The sequence below is a fragment of the Carya illinoinensis genome, chromosome 8, assembly GCF_018687715.1.
Source record: "Carya illinoinensis cultivar Pawnee chromosome 8, C.illinoinensisPawnee_v1, whole genome shotgun sequence".
Lineage (NCBI taxonomy): Eukaryota > Viridiplantae > Streptophyta > Magnoliopsida > Fagales > Juglandaceae > Carya > Carya illinoinensis.
This window is the reverse complement of record NC_056759.1, coordinates 31,316,610-31,323,173: the sequence shown is the minus strand read 5'-3', so window position 1 is coordinate 31,323,173 and position 6,564 is coordinate 31,316,610.

Here is a 6,564-nt window from a genome sequence, read left to right as displayed (position 1 = left end):
TCCTAAATTTCTTTAAATGGAAAATTAAATTTTGCATTGCAAACATCCATTGACAATATTACTAAATTAAAAGTATTTAAGTAATTTTGCAAGTAAATAAAAATTATATTAATGTTTTTTACTGTATTAGTGTGTGCGGGTTGTCATGGTGATTTTGTTCAAATTTGGGAATTTGTTGACTTCTGTCTTGGTGAACTCAGATTTTATATAAGTTTGGTAACTTCTAGTCATTTGTGATTTTGTTGGTAACTAAGCTAATTTTATTTAACAAAAATTAGTGAACTTTTGTATGCTTATTGCTACTGCAGCTTGCTGCTTTATATATGACTTCGTGTGTCATGTTGATTTTGTTTTGGTAACTGCATGTGAACTATTAGTGTATGCCTTATATTTCACTTGAATGATGAATTTGAGTCCGGATTGTTGCTACTAGTTAGCAAATTTGATTCTTCTTGTGTGACTTATATCATGCTCTTTTGGTTGTTTTGGTAACTTGGTTCAATCTGTATGGCTTGTTTGGCTGTTTTGACAAATTGTTTGGTAATTGTCGGTGGTATTGCAGTTTAGTGTAAATCTATTGTTGAGCTGCCTGCTAGTTGGCAGATTCAATTCTTCTTGTGTGACTTTTTCTATGCTGTTTTGGTAACTTGCTTCAACCTGTTTGAAATATGATTTTGTTGTCAACTTATCTGGCTGTTTTGGTAACTTTTTTGATAGGTGCCTGTTTGCCTGTGGTATTACAGTATGCTAGTTCTAATCCTACTACCTGCATCAACCTTTTTGGTAACCTGTTTGAAATATGATTTTGGTATTGGTTTATCTAATATCTGTAGAGATATGCTATTTATTTTTCTTGCAAATTAAGTTTTGCATTCCTGTTAGACATCCCTTGACAGTATACTAAGTTAACAGTACTTGAGCAAGCGATTAAGAATCTGTTAACAAATTTTTTTGTGTATTAGTGTATGCAAACAGTAGGGCAACAATGTATCTGGTTCTGGGCTGCATTCATGTAGGCTGAGGACTTCATTGATTTTAATTTTAGAGCCCATTTTTTGTTTTAAAGTTTAATGTACCAAGTTTCATTTCTTATTGTTGTAAAGTTATTTTTCATTCACTAGTTCTATTAGGAAGTAAATGTCATTTAATGTAATAATGCAAAGGGTATCTCTAGAACCCTTCATGATGTAAATTTAAATTTAAGTTGCTGTTATTCTCCATAAAAAAAAAAATTGTTATTATTCTGATGCATTTATTTTAATTATATATTTATTATTCTGTAAATAAAATATAGGTAAACGAGCCGAGCTTGAGTAGAGCTTGGGCTCGGTTCGTTAATAGAACCGAGCTCGAGTTTTGATTACATGTAAACAAGTTGAGCTCGAGTGTTAACTTCGCCTCGGCCCATAAACGAGCTGAGCTTGAGCTCGACTTTTCTCATATGTTGTCAGAGTATTTCACTACTATTGGTAAATTATTTCACTACTACTTAAAGATCATATGAGATACTTTTAGTATCCAAACGGAGTCGAGCACAATTGTCTAAGGTGTTCCAAAGAGCAAGGCCCCCAAGAATTATAAATGCCCTAGGCCTTGTTTGGGTTTTGGGAAAGGAGAGAAAAAAAAAACTTGAATAACAAAATTATAAAATTAAAAGAGTATTAGAATATAATTTTTTACCATTATTTTTGTTTAGAGATTTGAAAAAGTTGAATTACTTTTTGTGTTTTATTTGGAAATTTATGAAAGTTATAATAATTAGATGAAAATTTTAAATTGAAAAATGTTTGTATTTGAATGGTGTTTAGATGTTGAGAGATGGGATAAGATGGTTTAAAAGGTTTGCAACACCAAATTACATAATTGGAAGATTTTTTTTTTTTTTTGAAATTACTAATGTCCACAAAGGGAAAAAATAATATGGATTTTTTAAAATAAAATAAAATTTAATGCATAAGAGCAGAAAACAAATTTTAACAAGCATCTCTAGATAATGATAACCAAAACGTTACGGTACTATGAGTAATAGAAACTAAAAGACCTCGAATATTCTAGTAATAGTTTTTTCAGCAAAATATATGAATAAAATTAAAACGTCAAATCTGTATTACATGAGCTTGTTATGATATTCCTTCTCAGCAAAATTTTATAAAATACTTTTTTATAAAATTGAATTTATTTTTAATTAAATTACATAATATTTTTGTTGGTTGATTGAATTTATTTTCTGGTAGATTATACAAGAAGATTATGTTTTGAGGTTTCTGGTCTAGATTAAAAAAGCAAGAGGAGAAAAAAAAATAAAAAATAACAGAGTAGTAAAATAATAGCAAAGGAATTATAAAGGTATTATTGCCCTTTCATTTTTCCTTTTAAGGTTAAAAGCAAACTCTATCCCTTGGCATCTAGCTTTCAAAATTACTATTTGCCCTCTCAGCAAATCTACACAGCACAGCCACACAGCACCTCCTGCATCAACACAACACCCAAGCCCAGCCCACTTGCATCACATTCAGTTGTGAAGCTCTTAGTAAAGTCTAGAAGTCTCAACACAGGTGGCTGAGTCACAACCTTCTTAAGCTCTTCAAAAGCTGCAATAGAATTGTCATCTCAATCAAATGAATTCATCTTAAGCAAATCAGTCAATGGAGCTGCAATTAGGCCGTATCCCTTAATAAACTTCGTGTAGTAACCAGTAAGACCAAGAAAGCCCCTTAAATCCTTTAAAGAATTAGGAATTGACCAGTCTACCATCGAAGCTATTTTTGCTAGATCTGTCTTAACACCCTTTTTTTTAAATAATATGGCCAAGAGAATCTATCACAGCCACCCCAAATCTGCACTTTGATCTTTTAGCAAACAAACTGTGCTTCTTCATTATAGCCAACACCTCTCTCAAATGCTGTAAATGTTCCACAACATTGTTGCTGTACATCAATATTTCATCAAAAAATACCAATACAAACCTTCTCAAAAAAGGTTTAAAGACTTCATTCATTAGGCTTTACGATGTTACTGGCGCATTAGTAAACCTAAAAGGAATCGCTCAAAATTCATAATGGCTTTCATGTGTCTTGAAGGTTGTCTTGAAGCTGCAGATCTCATCCCATTCATCATTGTAGGATTGTCCTCTTTGATACCAATGTCAAGAAACAGCTAATAACCCAAACAACAATTACTCTAGAATGTAAAGTAATGAACACAAGAATTCAAGAAATCCAATAATTTTAATCATGGAGAGTAAAGAATGGATTTATTTGAGGTAAATCCCACCTCCAAAGGGATCAACAATCAAGCCCATTGTAAGCCTTCCACTCAAACTTCCCACCCCTTCTATGCCCAGACAGATTACAAGAGTATACCCTATGAAATGCACCGTTTAACTCAACATTCGAATTATTACAAACTTACCGTTTTACTTATCTAAACCCACCATTTCATTAACTAGTTTTACACCAATTACAATAGAATTCAACTCACCGTTTCACTAAATGTAACGCACCATTTCATCCCTTTCAAATTACTGTTAATTCCTCGCATCTATGACAACCTATGACAAATGGTTTTTGGTATTCAGGCACAGCTGAGCTTTGGTGTTGCTATTTGGTGGTTTCTCGAAGGGAGTCGACTGTGGCAAAATACAGAGAGAGAGAGAGAGAGAGAGAGAGAGAGAGAGAGAGAGAGAGAGAGAGAGAGGAAGGGGAAATAGAAGTCGAGGTATGCGAGAGTGTAGCTGCGAATGGAGGTGGGGTAGCTTCGACGCATGGCTTTGAGGTGGTGGCAGCATGGGGAGGGCGCACGGCTCATGGGATGTAGAGAGAGAGAGAGAGAGAGAGCAATGGGGGAAGGGGGTGTAGCGTGCGGGAGAAGAAGGAAGGAGGAGAGAGAGGGAAGAAGAAAATGTTAGGGTTTTAAGCCTCTGTGGCCAAAACGATAAACGAAAGAAAAAACATCTTACCCAAGGGTATGACATAGAAAAAAATGTTCATAAAGTGATAGGCACTTTTATAATAAAATAAATAAAAAATATTAGGTGATGTCATGTTAAAATTTAACAGTATCATTCTAAACTTTTATCTTTGATCTAAATATTCACATTGAACCGCTCTTACTTTTCACTATGAGTTCTCGATACATAATTAACTAAAATAAGAAAGCTCAATTGCTTGATGCGGTTGTTAATACTGCTCCAAGATTTCAATAGGCGATTTTTTATTTTTTATTTTTGGGTACAGTCATATGGTATGAAGTGGTATGAGGCATTCATAGAATCAAAGGCTGTTGGGATGGATTCAGAAAAAGACTTGCATGCAGTATGTTACCAATGTTGACAAGAACTCAAGGGATAAAGAATAATTCTATTTGAATGTTTTAAAAAATAAATTTAAAAATTTAAAACTTATAAATGAAATCATGACATGTCAATGTTGTATAGTGTAAAACCCTTCAAAACACTATGGCAAAATGCATAGACATTAAGCAAGGATGATGTGTTGCATTTTAATTTTCTAGTTGTTTGCTTGACCTTTAGCATGCAATTCTTTCTTTGGGTTTTGTTCTTTTGAAAATTTTGTTCGGGCCAAATTGGGCTCGGGATTTAAGGTGTAACTTGGCTACCATTTTAGTTTGTGAATAACTAGCACAAATTGTAGTGCATATAGTGTTTGAATTGACTAATTATAACAATACAAACATTATGTTGGATTTGTTTGGCAACAAATTGTAGATATCTAAATCTTTTGTTCCATTATATTAAATTTCTTGTAGCGAATTAACTATATTCACTAATAACTATTTGAAGGAAAAATTTATCGTCACAAAAAAGTAATTCTAACGATAAACACTAAGTTGCATTTATTTTCAATGGAATTTAAAACTATTAGGAGAAAAATTAAAGGCTGTTCACTGCAACTTATTTACAATATTTTCATGAAAACTCTTTTGTAACTCTTCTCTTGCGTCCAATTTGTGGGTTCCATTCTTTCACCCAAAATACTCATTTTGGGTATATTTTATTAGAGGGCCAGCATTTGTGAAATATGATTCCCATCTTTTCATTGAGTGATTGTCCCTTTTTATACACTTTACAAGTGAATATTTTTTGTTACAATTTGAGCAATAGGAAAATAATAATAAAACAAGACATATTCTAGAATATACTATGGTGATACTGAAGAATCATGCATAATAGACTTGGCTAATACATCCCCTCGAGTCCAATGGGATTTCTACAACAGTGAGACTCATCCTAAAATTTACAAATTTGTTTGAAACCAAAGGCTTGGTAAACAAATCAGTCAGCTGATCTTTAGAATTGCAGAAGGAAATTGTCAAGGTCTTAGCAGCAACTAGGGGTGAATACGGTCCGGTTCGATCCGAGTGATGGACCGAAATTTTTGATCCGTCATTTTTTCTGGACCGGACCGAACATCCCTAGGGACTAGACCACTGTTTTTTTAAAATGATTAAAAAAATTTATTTAAAATACTAAATTAAAATTAAGTGACTTATTAAATGAAAATTACATAATAAATTGTACAATTATTAATATATACTAGTAATATATATTATAGTTATACATTAAAGAATATAATAATACATTGATCTAAATATATATAGTGTTTTGAGGATTAAAGATGAGAGTGGACAGTGCCAAGAAGGGATTCAACGGGATAGGGTCATTCTTGAGCATTTTTAGAATTTTTTTCCTGGTTCCTCTCCTACTATTTCTAGGGACTCTTTGGATTTTCTAGAACCTTTAACTAGGAAAGTATCTATTGAGATGAATGTGGATTTGACAAGGGAGTTTCATGCTGATGAAGTCAAGGAAGCTTTGCATCAAATGGATCCTACGAAGGCCCCTGGCCCTTATGGCATGTCACCAATATTTTTTCAAAAATATTGGCATGTGGTTGGGGATTCGGTAATTACCTCAGCAGTCCTACAGGCTTTGAATTCAGTTTCCTTTCCATCTTCTTTGAACCTCACTCATATTACACATATTCCTAAAAAGAAGTGTCCTATTCAAATGGGTGATTATTGGCCTATCAGTTTGTGTAACATGGCCTATAAACTCATTGCAAAGGTCATTTCTAATAGATTGAAAACTGTTTTACCAAGTGTCATTAGTGAAAGTCAAAGTGTCTTTGTTTTCGGGTACCTTATTTTTAATAATGTTTTGATTGCATATGAGTTGGTCCACTATCTAAAACAGAAAAGGAAATGAAAGAAGGGCTTTATGTTGTTAAAACTAGGTATGAGTAAGGCCTACGACCGTGTTGAATGGGGCTTCTTATAATCAGTTATGGAAGTTATGGGATTTCATCATAGATTTATTAGTTTGATCATGTGATGTGTTAGATCTGTTTTCTTTTCTATGCTAATTAATGGGGAGCCTAAGGGTCCAGTTGTACCAACTAGAGGGTTGAAACAAGGGGATCCATTGTCCCCTTTTCTTTTTTTACTGTGTATTGAAGGTTTAATTTCTCTGTTGAGTATTGCTAGGAGGAAGAAGGAAATTTCTAGGCTACGAATCTATAGGGGGCTCCTAACATCAACCATCTA